At 42.0% G+C, this 21198-nt stretch overlaps 1 protein-coding gene across 4 annotated transcripts in view; it reads right to left on the bottom strand.

Moving 5' to 3' along the window:
- The window catches only part of FTO (FTO alpha-ketoglutarate dependent dioxygenase), a 426388-nt gene that overhangs the window by 367704 nt on the left and 37486 nt on the right, over positions 1-21198 (bottom strand).

Here is a 21198-nt window from a genome sequence, read left to right as displayed (position 1 = left end):
AGCCCGCACGCCCCAGGGCCCATGATCGGCAATAAGAGAAGCCCCGGCAATAAGAGAAGCCCCTGCAATGAGAAGCCTGCGCACAACCAGAGAGCAGCCCCTGCTGGCCGCAACTAGAGAAACGCCCGCCGGCAGCAAAGACCCAGCGCAGCGGAAACTTAAATAAATAAAATTATTATTATTTTTAAAATACGTCAGCTTCATCTTTTGGAAGATGAAAAGGGAGTATTAACTTATGTAACAGAACAGGAAAGGTTGAAGCCTACTGGCAGGGCAGGGGTTGAGGAGGGAAAGGGAAAGATGTGGTCATTCTTAACAGGAGGGGGTTGATGTTGACATCTCCAGAAAGGTTCAGGTGTTACAGCAACTAGGTGCCTCTGATGGCAGGTGCACTTCAGAAGCAGAGCTGAAAAGAAGCTTGGTTAGAAGTCTAGGAACAGAGGTGAGACAGCATGCCCTTTCAATCCCAAGCATCAGGCAGTCAGCACAGCCCTGACTGTCTGAAAGCAGTTGGCCCAGGGAATTTGGCGCCAGAGTACCCAGCCCAGCCGAGGACAGAAGTGACATGGCTGCATGTCAGCTCTTAAGACCGCCTCGTTTTCTCTGGGTATCTGTAATTTCATAAAAAATGGCGTTGGTGGGGTCACTTTTCAGCTCTCATGCTAGACACTCAGTGGGCTTTTTTGGATTTCAAAATTCACATCTTGCAGATCAAGAAAATTACCTTGTAATACTTCTTTGATAATTCCTTCCCTTCTGATATACTGGCTCTTACTCTACAACTCATACAGTTAGATACTGGATCACCGGGACTGATCATCTAATTTTGTGTCTTTCCTCTCTAATCTTTCATTGCATTTTTTTGTTCTATTTTCTAAGTTCTACCTTATTTTCAAATCCTATTGGAATGTTTACCTCTGTTACCATATTTTTAATTTTCAAGAGTTCTTTCTTGAGTCTCTAAATGCCCCCCCCCCAGCTTTAAACATTTCACAATGGAAAATTTCAAGCACACAAACACAAAGAAAATTATTTATTATAACAAGCCCTCACATACTTACTACACAGCTTATTATACAATTGTATACTTATTACACAATTATCAACATTTCCCTAATCTTAACTATTCTATTCCTTTACCCTCCTTTTTTTTCTGAATTAATTCAAAACAAATTTCAAGCGTCATATTTCAACTGTACATTGAAATACATATGGTATGTATGTATTTGGTACATATCTCTAATACATATATATTTGGTATGCATCTCTAATACATAAGGACAGCCTTTTCAAAAATATATATATAACCACAATATACTATCACAACTAACACAATTAACAACATGAATGTTCCTTTTTATTACTATCCTGTTCCTGTTTCGTGTATATAGCATCTTTCCTCATCTACTTAAGAATATCCATCATCATTTCTTTTGAAGTTTTGTCTTCTGTTCTCCACTGTCTCATTTCTCTGGGTTCGCTTCTTTCTGTTGTTTGCTTTGTGTTGTCCTTCTTGTTGGGGGCATCCCACAGTGTGTGGTGATCTTTGCCTATCAGTTTATAATTTCAAGTGAGGCAAGAAAAATGGGATTGGAAGCACTGTGTGCAGAAACTGAGTTTGTCCACTGATGGGCCCCACTGTAGGGCGATACGATGGAAACCTGGCCTCTTCTTTAGATATCCCCTAATGTCAACCTTCATATTTTCCTTTGGACTGGTCCACTTCCTTGAAGAGGAATCCTCACAGTTTCCTCTTTGGTAACATTAGTTATATAATCTCTCTAAATAATAGGCAGACCCTCAGTTGTTTTCAGTCTGAGAAAGTAAATATGGTATATTTAGATCATATGGGCTTTAAGTTTCAGTTAGTAGACTGCTCTTTAAAATAAAGAGCTTTCAAATAAAAATCCACATTTTCAGTTTCCTCTGAAAACTCTGACTATCTGCAAACACTGGGCCCACATTCATACACTGAAGCTAAGTTACAGCTGGCCCCAGTGAGTGGTAAACCTACCTCTTACTTCACCGCTGGCACCTCCAGGCCTCCCAAGTAGGTAAAGTGTAAGCTTCCTTCTATAATGAGATGCCACTGCATAAAGGGAAATGCATTTGTACAATATACTTGGATTATTTTATTTGGGGATATCCTAGAAAAGGATAAACCTGAATAATCCAGCCAATAAGAGACAACAGACCCCAGCATTTGGCAACAACAAACAAGTGAAACCATTTATAAAAATAAACCTCACTCCAATATCTGAGTACCCTTACCACAACCAGAAGCATCTCTTCTCAAAGGGTCATATGCCAAAGACTCGAATTTCAGCTTAGAGAGAGAAAGACAGAGAAGACAGAGCCAGAGAGAGAAGCCAGGGGAAGAGAGAAGAGAGAAAAAGGAAGGGAAGGTTGAGGTAGGAGGTGAGGGGAGGTTTGCTAGGAAGGCGACATGTATACGTATGGCTGGTTCATGTTGATATATGGCAGAAACTAACACAACATTGTCAAGCAATTATCCTTTAAGTAAAAATAAATATATATTTTTTTTAAATATAAAGGGAAGGAAAGGGAAAGAGAAGCATGAGAAAATGGAGCAGAGATTTATCCTTTGCATTCTCATCAGTTCAGTTTGGTTGCTCAGTCATTGCGACTCCATGGACTGTAGCATGCCTGGCTTCCCTGTCCATCACCAACTCCTGGAGCTTGCGCAAACTCATGTCCATTGAGTCGGTGATGCCATCCAACCATCTCGTCCTCTGTCATCCCCTTCTCCTCCTGCCTTCAATCTTTCCCAGTATCAGGGTCTTTTCCAATGAGTCAGTGCTTTGCATCAAGTGGCCAAAGTATTGGAGTTTCAGCACTGGAGTACTGAAGCACTGCATTCTCATAGGGAAAAAAAATTCTCAAAAATGCTTTTCCTCCACCAAAGGGTAGGCAAATCATGCTTTCTAGGAGTAAAGACAGATCAAGTTCTGAATTCGTACTTATAAAAGCCTTTTCTTAGATAATAGATTTGGTATTATACACACACACATATATAGAATTGTCAGTTTATACATGAATTTATATTTTTTTCATAATTTATATATGAATGACATGACCACGATTAACAAACACATCAGGAAAATTCTTAGAAGTTTCCAGAGACCGTTAAGACACATTCAAATGACTTTTTAAAACACAAAGTGATCGGCCATTAAAAATACCCAGTGACATTTTTTTTTAAAACTGGCTGGAAAACAGGTTTTGCTGTGTCTCAGAGTGGAAAGGCATCCCTATGACTCCGGGCTATATACCTATTAGCTAAAAACAACAATGCTACAAAACCGGCTTTTGGATTAACAGCCCTGTCATTTATCCTTTAAATGTTTATCTCCTTTGGTCACAATTTTATTGTAGTTAAACAGCAACTAGTGTGGGACCAAAAGCCTTCAGATGCTCTGAGTGCACAAGGAGCACACTGTTCTGTTTTCCGGCTGAATGGACTTTTACTCGTGTGAACAAAAGACAAGATCCTGCTATTCTTCAAATGAAAAGGCAAGAAACAGCGAGGAAAAACAGCACAGAAAACCTCCCCGTTACAAATGCTAATGCGAACCAGAGAAGTGAATCGCTGTTTTTCTCCTTCCAAAGTTTAAAAAACTGTGAAAAGCAATTACACATCTCAGCATCTCTTTTAAAAGTTGTGTAAATAATAATCTGCAGTTCATGATAGCTAATATTGGGCTTCCCTGGTGGCTCAGACAGTAAAGATTGCGCCTGCAATAGGGGAGACCTGGGTTCAATCCTTGGGTTGGGAACATCCCGCAGTGAAGGGAATGGCTACCCACTGCAGTATTCTTGCCTGGAGAATTCCATGGACAGCGGAGCCTGGAAGGCTATAGCAATAGGGTTACAAAAAGTCAAATATGACTGAGCGACTTTAAATATAAAATACATACATAACTAATATAGTATGTATTATCTAATATAGATAATATTAGAGAATGGATGGCTACATGCAAAGATTATGGCCTAAAACCGGTGAGTCAGGCAAAATACAAGCAGTGTTAACCAGCAAGAGGACTGAAAGCATTGAACAGACTGAACATTGGCCATCTAAAGTTTTAAAAAGCTCCCCAAGTCTTTAAGAAAGCAGACGAAAACCACTACAATACTGTAAAGTAATTAGCCTCCAATTAAAATTAATTAATTTTTTAAAAAAAGATAGCAGATGAAGTTACATCTCAAAGGCCCTCTGTAAATCTAAAACAAGAAGCTGTTGCCGCCAATAGAAGGTGGGAAGGGTTTCCTGACCCAGCTCTTACAGAAGGCCATTAGGATCAGCCCTGGTTATCATTTTCCTAAATGAGTTACATTGTGGTCCAGTCTTCATCCCAATCTATCTCTCATGTATCTTGCATTTCATGTATCTCTCCGGTCTTTCAGTTCAGTTCAGTTCAGTCGCTCAGCCATGTCCGACTCTTTGTGACCCCATGAATCGCAGCACGCCAGGCCTCCCTGTCCGTCACCATCTCCCGGAGTTCACTCAGACTCACGTCCATCGAGTCCGTGATGCCATCCAGCCATCTCATCCTCTGTCGTCCCCTTCTCCTCCTGCCCCCAATCCCTCCCGGCATCAGAGTCTTTTCCAATGAGTCAACTCTTTGCATGAGGTGGCCAAAGTACTGGAGTTTCAGCTTTAGCATCATTCCTTCCAAAGAAATCCCAGCGCTGATCTCCTTCAGAACGGACTGGCTAGATCTCCTTGTAGTCCAAAGGACCCTCAAGAGTCTTCTCCAACACCACAGTTCAAACACATCAATTCTTTGGCACTCAGCCTTCTTCACAGTCCAACTCTCACATCCATACATGACCACAGGAAAAACCATAGCCTTGACTAGACAGACCTTAGTCGGCAGAGTAATGTCTCTGCTTTTGAATATACTATCTAGGTTGGTCATAACTTTTCTTCCAAGAAGTAAGTGTCTTTTAACTTCATGGCTGCAGTCACCATCTGCAGTGATTTTGGAGCCCAAAAAAATAAAGTCTGACACTGTTTCTACTGTTTCCCCATCTATTTCCCATGAAGTGACTGAAATAAATTAATGCATTATTGTTATCATTGCTATTGTTTAGTCGCTCAGTCCTGTCCAACTCTTTGCAACCCCATGGACTGTAGCCTGCCAGGCTCCTCCTTTGTCCATGGGATTTTCTAGGCAAAAATACTGGACTAGGTTGCCATTTCCTTCTCCAGGGGATCTTCCTGACCCAGGGATTGAACCCAGGTCTCCTGAGTATCTCCTGCATTGCAGGCAGATTCTTTTACCACTGAGCCACTGGATGTTTTAATTTGTATTAGTTGAAGGGCTTCTTTCGCAGCTCAGTTTGGTACAGAATCTGGCTGCAGTGCAGGAGACCCAGGTTGATCCCTGGGTTGGGAAGATCCCCTGAAGAAGGAAATGGCAACCCACTCCAGGATTCTTGCCTGGAGAATCCTATGGACAGAGGAGCCTGGCAGGCTAGAGTCCATGGGGTTGAAAGAGCTGGACACGACTTAGCAACTAAACCACCGCCAATAGTAGTCAATGGTGTCTCAGACGGTAAAGAATTTGCCTGCAACGTAGGAGACCCAGGATCAATGCCTGGGTCAGGAAGATCCTCCGGAGAAAGGAATGGTTACCCACTCCAGCATTCTTGCCTAGAAAATTCCACAGACAGAGGAGCCTGACAGGCTACAGTCCATAGGGTCACAAAGAGTCAGACATGACTGAGCAACTAACACTTCACTTTTTTACTTTCAATACTAGTTGAAAGAAGGAAAAGTGAGGGATCTGTTTGAATTCTGACATCCATATTCAGCACAACAGAAGGAAATCTAACGGTTTGAGAGTTCCTCCGCTCTTCTGCAACGTGCAGAAACCGTGTATGATCTAGGATTAGGTTGGCTGCAAGTGACAGAAAATCCAAAGTGGTAGTGGCTTCACCAGGCTGGAATGGTGGTCCCCGTGCTGATCTCAGAGACTCAAGCCACTTCCAGCTCACCACTAAGGACTGGCCCTCATTCTCAAGATCCAAAAGCAGCATTTACATTCCAGACAGCAGGATAAAAGGAAGGGCCTCAGAAGAAAAGGGCAAAGGGCACACACCAGCTTTCTTTTAAGGAAACATCCCAGAAACTACCAGAGGCTACAACCTCTTAGTCACATGGCCACACCGAACTGCAGGGAAAGCTGGGAAATGCAGTCTGTATTCCAGATAGCTAATTGCCCTGAAAAGTCCACAACGGAAGGAGGCAAGAAGGGATCTGGGGGTTAACTTGCAGTCACTGCCATAAAGACATTTCCTAGTTTTATAAAACTAGAGGTAGTTGACGCATATGTGCTCAGTCGATCAATCGTGTCTCACTCTTGACAGCCCCATGGACTGTAACCCACTAGGTTCCTCTGTGCGTGGTATTTTCCAGGCAAAACTACTGGAGCAGGCTGTCATTTCCTCCTCCAGGAAGGAGGAGAAGGGGGCGACAGAGGGTAAGGTGATTGTTTGGCAGCACCGACTCAAAGGACATGAGTTTGAGCAAACTATGGGAGACAGTGAAGGACAGGGAAGCCTAGCATGCTGCAGCCCAGGGGGTCACAAAGAATCAGACATGACTTAGTGACGGAACAACAACAATTCCAGAGGCTCTTCCCAACACAGGGATCAAACCCACGTCTCTTGAATCTCCTGCACTGCCAGGGGGATTCTTTACTACTAGTGCCCCAGAGATAGTTGACAATGTCAAGCAAAAAGATCTTCAGAAGAAGAAACTTGCAAATGCTCTGAACAGAAGAGCCACTGAGATATATGGACTTGGCAATGGAGCCCTTGAACTACTCCCTGTATCAAGGATCTGGATCAGATGGCTGAATATTCTCATGTTCTTGCTCCGCCCATCCCCCCTCTCCCCCAAGCCCTTGCCAGGAGTGAATGTCCTGTTCCTATGACTCCCACAGACCTAGAAGATTCTCCCCTGGGCCGTGTCAACTGTACAAGTACCTCAGCCTCACAGCCCAATTCACCTCCCATCATTAAGAAAGAGAGGCCCTTCACATCCAAGGGGCAAATCTCATACAAATGACACTTGGCTGATGCCCAAAGGTGACAGGGATGAGAGCAGGATAAATAAAGAATAATGCAGAAGTCAGCTGGGGCAGCCTTTCATCACAGCCCTTTCAAGAGCTATTAATCTTGGTCATAGTCAGTCGGCTAAAAATAATTACTTCTTCAAAAACATGTTGTACACACCAACTAGCAGTAGTAAAGGGTCAGCCCTTTTAACCTAGGTAAGATGTGGCTTCTGTCTTGCCTATAACCAACTGAAATGGTGCACAACTGCCCCAGCCCAACTTCCTCTTCAGTCTCATCTAAAAATATCAGGAGAAAGAACCACTATCAGCAATATCGTCAGACTATCAGTAAGTTGTAGAAGCAGCTGCAAGAATATTTATTCAAAGACTATTCAAAATACTATACAAGAAGATCTGTAACTTCCTTTGATTATAATGAAGGGAAAAAAATTTTTAAATACTTAAGCATCATTTTTTCCTAAGTATTCCACTATTCCGGTATTTTAATGGAGTGCCATTTGTCATAATTCACCATCCACTCTGGACCGCCTCCTCTTCAATTCAAGGTGTCTTTGAACTTGTAAGTCTTTCTAGTTAGTGGAAAAAGCTCTGAGTCTGAAATTCTAAACGACAGATTCAGTTCTGTGGTTAAGCAACTTCGTAATCCTGAACACACCAACAGACTCCCTGTGCTCCGCTGGGCCTCAGCTATACTATGGGGATCTGTAGTGTCCGAGTCTGAGACCCTACGGACTGTAGCCCGCCAGGCTCCTCTGCCCATGGGATTCTCCAGGCAAGAATACTGGAGTGGGTTGCCATGCCCTCCTCCAGCGGATCTTCCTAACCCGGGGGTTGAACCCATACCTCTTATGTCTCCTACACTGGCAGGTAGGTTCTTTACCATTGGGCCACCAGGGAAGCTCGATACTTGGGGAAGTTTGACTCAAAAAGGCCATCTGATTCTTCAGAGATTCAACATTACAGATGGACAGGTTTGTATAAACCTATAATAGTGGTATCATTTCAATCGGATCTACCTGAAAGACGGATTATAAGAGAATTTACAGCAGCATTTCTTGAGGTCATGGGCACTTCCAAACCAGTTCACCAACAATACAAATATGATATAAAGAAGTATACCAAGACATCAGTGGCATAAAGGAAAGTGCCCTGTCATGCAAAAAGATAAACTACAGCAAGAGCAGCCTCTAGCTGTGGGTCAGTAGGTAGCAAGCAGCAGGAACACGAAGAAAGTGGAATCTTTTTTAAACAAAAACACTGCAGCCAGATCACCTACAGCTGGAAGGAAAGCCAATGTGGAAACGCTAGCTTTATGTGATAGCAGAGATGAGGAGTGCTGCTTCTGCTATGCCCCATCTCCCAGCTGAGGAAATAGTGAGATTGAGCCAGGCACGCCCTCTTTCAAATGAAAAGATGGTGCCAGTCACCCAGCCATGTGCTACTCTTTTGTGACCCATGGACTGTAGCCCGTCAGGCTCCTCTGTCCATGGGGTTCTCCAGGCAAGAATCCTGGGGTGGGTAACCATTCCCTTGTCCAGATGATCTTCCCAACCCAGGGATCAAACCTAGGACTTCTGCATTGCAGGCAGATTCTTTACCATCTGAGCCACCAGGGAAGCCTGCTGTCTTTCAAAAGACACATTTAAATTATAGTCGTGGGCACTGCATCAAACACTACTGTGAACAGAAACCACTCACTTCTCAAGATGGCAGTCTTACCAAGCATACGTGGAGCCAGCTGGAGGATTTACAGTGACTGGGAAAGACACGAACCCAAGCGGCACCAGATAATAAAAGCAGGAGTTACAGCCAAATTATGGGACCTCCCAGGACCAGGAAAAAAATCCCAGCAAGTATTCTATAAACTGCATGAAGTTAGTGTTATAAACCATACACAACACAATACACAATTTTTTCAATTATACCAACAACCTGGAAGTCTAAGTTCCTAGAGAAGCAGCTATAAACCTTACAACAGGTTCACACTTTACTCAGCCTTACTTGTACACGCGTGCTCCGTCGCTCCGTCGTGCCCAACTCATTGCGACCCCATGGAGTATAGCCCACCATGCTCCTCTGCCCATGGCATTTTCCAGGCAAGAATACTGGAGTGGACTGCCATTTCCTACTCCAGGGGATCTTCCCTACCCAGGGATCGAACCCACGTCTCCTGTGTCTACTGCATTGGCAGGTGGACGCTATACCCCTGCGCCACCTGGGAGGCCCGGCATCCCTACTGGGCTTCATCAAATACATGCCTACAGTGAAAACCTATCTCTGGGTTGGTTGCGCTTTTTTTTAAGCTCTCAATGAAGAATGTTTGTTGTTGCTTTTTTTTAAAAAAAAAAAAGATATAACTACGTGAATTTTCCTTGCAAACTCTTTATACCCTGGGGGAACTTGGTCTTTTATTGTAACTGTAAACTTCATTTATCATTTCACAGGAGACATTAAAATAATTGTGGGCTATCTGATATTGTCCCTTGTAGGCCACATTTCTGCCCTGCAGATATACTGCTACCACACAGCTGGGTTAGAAGATGGTGTTAAAATCGCTGTGGAACCACATAATTGCTCCATCATTAGTGGCTGAGGGTGGGGTTCAGGGGGGATTAAGTCTTAAAGCAAATTATTCCACATGGATTGAAAAAGAGAGGGGCACAAACAGATGCAAGATTGGTTGCTGAGCTGTAGTACAGAAATCAACTTTTTACAAAAATTTTTTTTTGGTACAAATCATGCTTTCACTTTAATTTATTGCTAATTTTGAGAATTTTATTGTTTTAATTCATTGCTTCACAATGTGGTGCTAGTTTCTGCTGTACAACAACGTGAATCAGCTGCATGGATACGTAGATCCCCTCCCTCTTGAGCCTCCCTTCCGCCCCCCTCCCACCCCTCTAGACTGTCAGAGCACTCGGCTAAGCTCCCTTGGCTATACAGCCGCCTCCCGCCATCTATGTCACGCATGGTAGTGTATACGTCAATGTCACTCTCTCAGCTTGTCCCACCCGCTCCTCCCCCCGACCACGTCCAGAAGTCCATTCCCTACATCTGCGCCTCTGTTCCTGTCCTGCAGATAGGTTTCATCAATACCATTTTCCTAGATTCCTTAAGTATGTGTTAATATACATTATTTTTCTCTTTCCGACTTACTAAACTGCATGACAGCCTCTAGGTCCAGCCACGTCACTAGAGATGACCCAATTTCATCCTTTTTCTTATGGCTAAGTTCCACTGTATACATGTACTACATCTTCTTTATCCATTCAACAGTCAATGGACATTTAGGGTCTTGATAACATTTGAACACACCTACCCTCTTGAGTTCAAATTCCTAGAATCAAACCCGATTTATGCTCAAATCCCCACTGACCCAGCTCTTCTACTTACATGTCTCTATGGATACATCACATTTTATCTGTTCATCAGCTGATAAACAGTTGTGTGGTACTCACTTTTTGGTGATTATGAACCCTACTGTCATGAGGGAAAAAGTGCATTAAAAAATGTCTAACCCTGCAAAAGTCAGTTAGTCTCCTATTGCTTGAGTATCCAAACTTTCCTTCCTTAAGAAGTAACTATTATTGAATTTTTGCTGAGATATACTATCTTCATGTAAACATTGTATATAAAGAGCAACAAGGACTCTGTACCGTGCTTTTTTAAAAAAAATATCTTAAAGATTGTTTCATATTGGTACATTTAGAACCTCGTAATGGTACCAGAATAGTTGATTGTCTACAATTTCCTTAATATTTTTGTCTTAATTTTTAACTGAAGGATAATTACAATATTGTGTTGCTTTCTGCCATACAACAAGATGAATCAACCATAGGTATACATATGTCCCCTCCGTCTTGAGACTCCCTCCCACCCCACCCCCACCTCTCTAGGTTTTTAAAGTGTCCCCTTTGTTGTTGTTCAGTCAGTAAGTCACGTCCAACTCTGCAACCCCATGGACCGCAGCACACCAAGCTTCCCTGTCTTTCACTGTCTCCTGGAGTTTGCTCAAACTCATGTCCATCCAACCATCTCACCCTCTGTCACCCCCTTCTCTTCCTGTCCCCAGTCTTAAAGTGTCCCCTATGGATGGACATTTAGATTGCATTCTTAGGTTTTACCATTACAAATAATGCCAAGTGAAGAGTCTTGTACATATGTCTTTGTACAGGTAAAAGAAAATGGAGTAAGTTCATGTAAGTAGAATAGCTGGGCCAAAGGGGATTTGAATATAAATCAATCTTCTTTCTAGGAGATTTTAATTCAAGAAGGTAAAATACAAGAGAGTCAAGCCCTGTCTGTTGTTTGAATAAGAGGTGTATAGTCAGCAGCATTACGAGAAAACGAGCAATCGGCTGCATAATTTCTATTAATGTCTTTATTGAGATATAAGTCACATAACATAAAATTCACCCATTTAGAATGTACAATTTAATGACTTTCTGTATAGGCACAGAGTTTTGCAACAATCATCATAATCAAAATTTAGAACTTTGTCATCATACCAAGAAGAAACCTCGTACCCATTAGAAGTCACCCACAATTCCCATCTCATCCCACTCCGACTCAAGACCATTGCTAATCTTTCTGTTACATATAGATTTGCCCACTGTAGTCGTTTTTATATAAAAGGAATCAGATAACATGTAGTTTTCTTGTGCTTAGCTTTCACTTAGTGTTATGCCTTCAAGGTTCACTGATGTTGTACTATACATGTTGTAACCTCGTACTTTCATGTTGCAAAATAATATTCCATCATACAGCTACACAACACTTTGTTTATCCATTCATCAGCTGACAGTCATTTGGGTTGCTTCTATTGTTTTGGCTACTATGAATAATGTTACTATGCGCATTTGTGTGTAAGTTTTTAAGTGGACATATGTCTTCATCTCTTGCTGGTATGTATCTATGACTGAGCAAATGAATGAGTGAGTGAACAGAAACTCGCGTTAATTTTTTTTTTAATGTAAATGTTAAACAGCAGAAGAGAGAAAGGAAAACATTGACAGTTGGTAGGTTAACAAGAAGACTCGAACAATACTTTGATGCTAGAGCAGAAGTCAGTGTCTTTAAAATGGCATTTTTAATAAGACGGCATTTATTTGAAAATTAAACATATGTCCACACATATTAGGTTTAAATAAATCCAGAAATGTCACCGGCCAAGTGAACTGAGGAGGTAAAGTTCGATTCCTTCAGAGCTATGACATTCCATGACTTCTTCTCAGTTCTTTTCCTTGAAAATATCTTAACTCCCATGTTTCACATACAATTTAATAAAGTAAACTTGTTCTGAGCTGGTACAATGTTCCGTGCACCTTGATAGGCCGAAAGACACAGAAATTAATAAAAACCTTTCTGTTCTCATGCTCGAGAAACTCATATTTTAATGTCTGACACTTTTTGATAATGGTATGCAAAGATTTTAAGGGTATAAACCAAAGGAGAGCAAACTTTTTCCATAAAGGGCCACACAGTAAATATTTTAGGCTCTGCGGGCCACATATGGCCCTTACTGAATATTCTCATTTTTCTTTTTTCCTTGACAATCCTTTAAAAATGTACAAACCATTTTCAGTTCAAAAGCTAACCCCTGGTATAAACCATAAGCAAAGAGAAAAATTACAGGTTCACTATCATAACCAATTAAACCTGCTGGATACAACTTAAAATTCATGAATGTGAGTTACAACAGCCTCAACTCAACTCTGGCTCCTCTCAGTAATTATCCTTTCATTGCCACGACTCTGTTCATACCATTATTTTTTCTCCCACAAATGCTTTGGCAATAGATGAAATAAACTCTTTTCCTGTCCCTAAATAAAGTCCACCCTTTCAATTCCCAACTGACAATACATTTGACAAAGCTAAGTGGAATCTTGTTAAGTACCAGGCCCTAGATAAGACACACACACACACACAAAGGTCTCTTCCTATACTAATCCCTCTGTGTTAGTGAGAATGGTCTAGACTATACTGAAGGTAAACTCCCAAGTCTCAGGGACTTAATACAGAAAGGTCTTTCTTGGTCAAGTTCCCTGCCCAATACGGGCCATTGAGGGCTCTGCACACAGTCATTCATGAACCCAGTCTAAGGGAGACTCCACCATCAGGAACACACAGCCCCCAAGGCCACTCCGGCAGGGCAAGGGAAAGCATGCAAATAGCACACCAGCTCTTCAGCGTCTTGACCGGGAATCGATACCTATCACTTCTACTTCATTTCATTGGTTAAAACTAAGCACGGGGTTGTGATCTTCCAGTACAATTACAAAGAAGAGCAAAAACCAGGAGTTAAACAGAAAAAGCTGAAGCAGATACAGGATGCCAGAGATAACTTCCCCAAGGCTGGGTGTGCCTCCCTGACCTCAGTTACAAGTTATGCGGTACAACTGCTAAGATACCATACATGGACTGCGTGTGTGCGTTCAGTTGCTCAGTCGTGTCCGACCCTCTGCGACCCCATGGACTATAGCCCGCCAGGCTCCTCTGTCCATGGAATTTTCCAGGCAAGAATACTAGAGCGGGCTGCCATTTCCTACTTCAGGGGATCATCTCGACCCAGGGATCAAACCTGTGTCTCCCGCATTAGCAGCTGGATTCTTTACCACTGAGCCACCTGGCAAGTCTTATATAGACTACTCAGAGATAAGTAAATCCCTGTTCACCATCCTCACTCTCCAAGCTAGTAAAGCTGGTCATACCACATTTCTAACTTCAGTGCAGCAGAAATGAACATGGACGGCAAACCTAGGTGTTTCTGCAGTCACGTTATAGAGCATAACCCTTAAGCAGTTCCACCATTAATCAAGGTTCAGGCTCATCCAACGCAATATAACCTTCACACAATACCATCAATAGCAAATATGCCCTGAAATGCGTACTGAGAACATGATGAGAAAATGGTAACTGACCATTTTGACAAAAAAGATGCTCAGCATCTTCCGCCCAGACCTCATGCCTCTCCTACATACCCTATGGTCCCTTTGAGGACACATCACGCAAAATCTAAGTTACTTTGGTATACAAACAATGCCATGCTCAGTACTTCGTAAGTAAGGTACTCAATACTTCTTTGAATGAAATACTGAAGAAAGTGAATCAGTGAAATTATGATGGAGCTGAATCCTGTTATAGTATTGCCTCTTTCACAACAATGTTTCAGAGCTAAAAGGCTGGGACAGAAAGAGCTGCCTGTTTCCCAGAAGAATCAGAGAAGGTATGTGGAGAGGGTCATCAAGTTGGACTTTGGCTCACAATGCCCCAAGGACACTGACAAATAGCCCAATAATAACCCATCTGAGTCTTAGAAGTCACTCCTTAGAGCTGCTCTATAAAAGCCAAAAGGAATTATTCATTAGCGAGTATGAATCACACTGGATACCACCAGCAGATTGTGTTTGGCCTTGCTGAATTATTCATTAGCATTTGTGAGAAATGTACAAACCAAAGGGTGTTAAACCAATCCAGATTGTTCAGCAATGTTTGTTTTCCCTTAAAAATACTTATAAAAAAAAAATCACCTCCAATCTACAGTTCTTATGTTTATAAGACCAGTTAAAAAATCTGCCTAAACAAGTAGGTGAAGAGCAGAAAGTCAAGTAAGAAAGGGATCTCCTTATTTAGTATTCATTATTATACTGACAGGCAGTAGAATGAACCAATGTTTGTTTACCTGTCCACATCCTGCCTTTTTAGATGTTGTATGGTCAAAGACACTAGGAGCTCTACAATGAGATTCACAGGTGGAGGGGGGAAAACTCTTTTGAGTCCTGTCACAGAGCAGATGCAAATTTAATTACGGCACGTTAAGCCTTCCGTCTTGTCGAGGTGCCCTTGGAAAGCAACTGTAAACAAGAAGCACTGGGCAATCAGGTGTCAGGGGCTCATTTGATCTGCTAGGAAACATGTCACAAATCCCTGGCAGGAAGTGAGTCGGGAAAGGGAACAAAGAGAGAGGGCTGACAGTGTCGGGGGCACAGCTTGGGGGTGTGCCTGTTAGTGCTGGGGACTGCTCCCACTCCCAGCTCCCACCTCCCAGAGACAGCGCTCCCTGCCTGACAAGGCCCTCTCATCTCACATTTGTTATACATTTTCCTATGGTCTGCAGAAACCACCAGACCAATTGGGGAGTCAACTGGAGAGCGATGAACAATTAAAGTACTCAAGACCAAGGAACACCTAGCATGAGCCGATTTTTTTTTTAAGACAACTGAAGAAATCTGGAAATTAGTGCAGAATGGAAATTCAGGTAAAAGAGATCTTATCAGCCTGTGGTCTTAAAAGAAAACCCTAGGTCCAGCTGAATTCCCAGCTTTTTGGTGTGCCCCTAATTGAGTAAGAAGAAGGTTCCTTCCAGCTAATGAAGCTCCAGGTCTGAACCTGAGCTGTCAAATGCCCGGCTCTTCCTATGATAATAGTTGCTGCATTTGTAGGCAAGGGACAGAAAGTGATCCCTGAGTGTATCGATTTGTAATTCTACAAATAGACTGAAGCCTTCTTGAAGGGAGCCCACATCCGGAGCCCAGCACTCGCGTCTACAAGACAACTGCAGAAAATGGATGTCTGCCCTCAAAATCATGGTTCCAAAAGTGCTTTCTGCTGAATTATCCTATGGCAATTTTAAAGCTGAGTGCTTAAGTTAAATTCTCCCTGACGTTATTGTCAATTAACAACTTTCAAATCGGGGGAGCTTCCCAGATGGCTCAGTGGTAAAGAATCCGCCTACCAAAAAGGAGACATGAGTTTGATCCCTGGGTCAGGAAGATCCCCTGGAGAAGGAAATGGGAACCCACTCCAGTATTTCTGCCTAAGAAACCCCATGGACAGAGGAGCCTGGCAGGCTATAGTCCATGGGGTCACAAAAGGATCAGACACAACTTAGCAGCTAAACAACAACATCAAAATGGAGGAGCATAAAAAGCTTGAAAGTAACCAAGCTCTATTAAACTTGGAGCAAATTAACCAGTTTCTCTAAGCTTCATTGTCCTCATCTATAAAATCTGGAGGAAAATAGCAACCGTGTAGGATCCCTGAGAGGATTACAAAAGATAGTATACGTTAAGCGACAGCCAGTATTATTATATTAAAGAATAAGGGGAACTGATATTAATAATGCAATTATCATTTGCCTGGTAACACAAGTATTCCCCTGATATTAAAATCATTCATTCCTAAAATGTTCTGCAAACTTGTTACAATTATTACCTAACATTATCTAGATAAGCACAGAAGTTCTTTCCCTCCACTTCACTACTTTTATAAATGAGAAACAGATATCAAAGACTCATCTCAGCTTCCAGAGAATTAAGTGATTACCTAAATATCAGTCTGCAAGCAAAGATGAACAGAAGTAGAGAGGAAAGGGTTAAAAAAAAGGCATCTGGGGTCACCTGAATAAGAAGGAAGTTCAAAAAGGAGGGGATATTAGGAATAGCTGATTCACTTTGCTGTACAGTAGAAACGAATACCGGAGAAGGCACTAGCAACCCACTCCAGTGTTCTTGCCTGGAAAATCCCATTGACGGAGGAGCCTGGTGGGCTGCCGTCTATGGGGTCGCACAGAGTCGGACACGACTAAAGCGACTTAGCAAGAGCAGAAAGTAATACAACGTTGCAAAGCACCCATGCTCCAGAAAAATTAATTTTTTAAAATAGGCACCTGGGATCATCAGAGAGCAGGTCCCATTCATTTCGTAAATGTTCTCATTGTCTAATCTCCCTTACATCCATTTCGGGTTCCTTCTAAGAGTGTGGCAACAGAAGAGGCAAAACCGAAAGGAGACACCTAGTGGCCAAATGAACTTCCATTCAGACTACAGTTAAACAGCAAATAATATCAAACAACTGTATAATCCAAGAAAATCTCCTTTTTAGCATGTGCTATGTCAATTAAAAGTGAGACAGAGAGACACACTAAGTATAAAAGAAACATAATGCTTTACATATTAAACGAAGCTGCATTTTAACTGCTATCTCAGCCTAACTAGAATTCACTGCTTTTACAGATTGGGAAGGACTCTTTTGAGGAAGGAAGGCAGGTTTCTGGAGTTACACACACACGTGCATGCGTGCATGCTAAGTCACTTCAGTTGTGTCCGACTCTTTGAAACCCTATGGACTGTAGCCTCCCAGGCTCCTCTGTCCATAGGGTTCTCCAGGCAAGAATATTGGAGCAGGTTGCCATGCCCTCCTCCAGTGCATCTTCCCGACCCAAGGATCGAACCCACATCTCTTGGGTCTCCTGCAATGGCAGGCAGGTTCTTTACCACCAGCAGCATCTGGGAAGCTCTGGAGTTATACACACCTGGGTTCAAACTGCAGCTCTGCCAAGTGCTCGTTGACTGAACAATACTTTCTAACCTCTTCCACATCATGAAACATGTATAAAATTATAAAATTTGCAGACTACATTGGAGTAATCAGAAGAGGTGCTGGGGCCAGAGTTCAAACTCTCTACTAACCCACTCCAAGGACTAAGGGAACCATTCTCTCCACAACCAAGAACCCATTCCAGGCACACCAGTGGGATATGCTCCTGAAACAATTTACTAATATTATTCGGCCTTAGTTTCCTCATCTATTTTTACAAATAATACCCATTTATTTTTACAAATAATACCCATTTTATGAAGATTAAGTGAGATAATATGTATGAATATATATTCACACACAAGGGCTTCCCTTGGGGCTCAACTAGATAAAGAATCCGCCTGCAATGAGGGAGACCTGGGTTTAATCCCTGGGTTGGGAAGATCCCCTGGGGAAGGGAATGGCTACCCACTCCAGCATTCTGGCCTGGAGAATTCCATGGACTGTATGGTCCATGAGGTCACAAAGAGTCGGACACGACTGAGTGACTTTCACGTCACTTCATATTCATAGAATGCACATTGCTATTGCTATTGCTAAGTCACTTCAGTCGTGTCCGACTCTGTGCGACCCCATAGACGGCAGCCTACCAGGCTCCTCCATCCCTGGGATTTTCCAGGCAGGAGTACTGGAGTGGGGTGCTAGTGCATATATAAAGTACTCAATAAATATTTTCTTCTTTTACACTATTTTTTCTTAATAGAACTGCACAAAGATCCTGTTATATCTACAAACTTCAAAACTATACTATATAATTGATAAGGAGTAACAAAAAACATAGCTAGTGTTTGAATGTATATTATAAATCAGACAAAGGCTAGGTTGTTATTTCACTGAACTCTTCAAACTACTTTACAAAGCCAGTGTAGTAGATACCTGGGCTTTCCTGGTGGCTCAGTGATAAAGAATCCACCAACCAATACAGGAGACACAGAAGACTTGGGTTCCATCCCTGGGTCGGGAAGACCCCCTGGAGAAGGAAATGGAAACCCACTCCAGTATTCTTGCCTAGGAAATCCCACAGATGGAGAAGCCTGGTGGGCTACAGTCCATGGGTTCGCAAAGAGTTGGACATAACTTAGCGACTAAAGAACAACAACATAGATACCATCTTTTGCCCACCTGGTACTTATTCTGACAATTTTTCTTACTAACAAAATCCTGATTTTGATGTAGGCAACAATGGGCACATCCAAAAAGTTCGCTATCCCAGACTTCCTCACAGCTGGAGAAGCCATGTGGCACTGTCCCAGTTAATGAAATTGAACTGCAAGTTTACTATCGTGCCAATGGCCACAAGAGTGACCTTGAAAACAGAGCCCCTCCAACTCGAGTCAAATCTGAAAATAACTGGAGCCCCAGCCAGCATCTTGAGTCCCACATTATGAGAGACCCTGAGCCCAGGGTACCCTGCTAAGATGTGTCTGGATTCCTGATCCATAGAAATATAACTGTAAGAGAATAAATATTTGTTGCTTTAAGACATTACACTTTGCGGTAATCTGTTATACAGCAATGACAGAATCTATTCACCATCTTTCAATGAGATGATATGCCTAGAATGGCAGAACAGGCTGCTAAGAGATGCTGGGTGCTCATGACTTTCAAAGGCTGGTCCACCACCACCTATCTCATAACTGAGAGGGGAAAAAAAAACTTTTATTTCATTGAACAATTAAAATAAATCTTCACTGACACATTAAGTACTATTATTATTATTATTATTATTTTATTATTATTATTCCCAGGTAACACCTAATGGGCGTACATAATACAAACACAAACTAGAAAGCAGTGGTTCTCAGATTTTAATTCAATGGAATAAAAACAAAAAAGGAACTCAACAGAAGTTACTGGTCAATATAATATGCTGTCAAAGGGCAGATTACAAAAGCACACAGAATGGCTGCATTGTTTAAAAACTACACACACACAAATATTCACACAAAGGCACGGGAAAAAAGTCTTGAAGGTCAGAGATCAGAGGTCAGCAAATATTTTTTTGGAAAGGATCAGACAGTAAATACTTCAGGCTGTGGAGGCTGCCAGTTTGTCACCACAGCTCAACTCTCAACTCTGCCGTCACCTGAGAGAAGGCATAGAAAATATGAGCACGAATGAGCACAGCTGTGTTCCCAGAAGGCTTTTTTGTTTCTTTCATTTTTTGGCCAAGCCCCCATGGCACGTGGGATTTTAGTTCCTTGAACAAGGATCAAACATGCACCCTCTGCACTGGACACGCAGGGAAGCTCAGAAGGCTTTATTTACGAAACTAAATTTTAAATTTCACATGATTTTCACCTGTAATGAAATATTATGCTTCTTTTCATTTTCTCCCCAATCATTTGAAAATGTGAATTCCATTCTTAGCTCACGGGCTGTACAGAAATGTGACGAGCCAGATCTGGTCCACAGGCCATAGGTGACTCACCCCTGTTACAGTCTACAACAGTCACAGCGAATATGCTTGTCTGGGGAGGAAGACTAAGGAAGACTTGTACTTTCTGCTTGAAACTTTCAGCATTGTCTGAATATGCCATCATTTTTTTCTAATATTTTTCTTTAAAAGATTTTTTTTGATGTGGACGATTTTTAAAGTCTTTACTGAGTTTGTTACAATATTGCCTCTATTTCATGTTTTGGTTTTTTGGCCTTGAGGCTTGTGGGATCTTAGCTTCTCAATCAGGAATCAAACCCGCACCCCCTGCCATGGAAGGTGAAGTCTTAACCACTGGACCACCAGGAAGTCCCTGCCATCATTTTTATAATTAGAATATGCAGCGAAATTTTGCTTATGTGAGGTGAGAGGAAGGGAAAAAAAGTTTCTTGAGTCATACAGGGACTTGGGAAATGCACTGAAAAAGTCTATTGACCTGGGTATTACCAGATGAGCAATAAGAACTGTTAACTAAGCCAGAGATAACATTTTCAGTGGCCCTAATGATTCTCCAAAGTGGACAGAAAGTATCTGTCATACAAAGAAGTGATATGAAATGGAGAGTTGAGGCAGACTGGGGAACCGAGCATGATATGTGCCCATAAAAAATAAAACTCTGCACACTGACCAGAAACACAGAAAAGCCGAAAACACAACACAAAGCACTTTTTTAAGGCCATATGTTTGTTAGAAGCTTCACACCTTCAGAAAATAACCACTGAGCAGAAGCATAACACGGAAACATAATTTATGATAAAAATTCTCCTTTGTAACATTGGTCAGATTGTATGTAAAATTCTTTTTAGGATCACAAAACCGATGTCACTGATGATATCTAGTCACTATGTCCAGCTTATTAAAAAAAAGATACACTCTACGCCAATCCAGGTACCTACATGTGTAACACTCAGCTTTATAGGCATTATGTCATAAAGCCATTCTAGCTGTCATCCTTCCTGTAGAAAAACACTAAGACAGGGAAAACACAAGTTCTGGTGCTTCTTGTTAACATTTACCAGATGATCCTAGGGGTTAGAGATGACACTGCTAAATATTCATGTCAGAACACAAGGCCGGCGGCTCCCTCTAATTTTGAAAAGGCACCATATAAAGTATGGAAGAAAGTCAACATAATTACCTTATTCCTTCAAAGCAGATGACTTTTATTTGCTTTCTGGTCTTTCTATGCTTGTCCCTTCTGTACATCAAGGATGGCTCCCCCAGAGATCAAACTTTGTATTTCTCCCTCTTTTCTAATATAGAAAAGGTATTTTTAAC

This window comes from Ovis aries, chromosome 14, assembly GCF_016772045.2.
Source record: "Ovis aries strain OAR_USU_Benz2616 breed Rambouillet chromosome 14, ARS-UI_Ramb_v3.0, whole genome shotgun sequence".
Taxonomy (NCBI): Eukaryota; Metazoa; Chordata; class Mammalia; order Artiodactyla; family Bovidae; genus Ovis; species Ovis aries.
The sequence above is the reverse complement of the archived record's forward strand: the minus strand, read 5'-3'. Positions and strand labels throughout refer to the sequence as shown.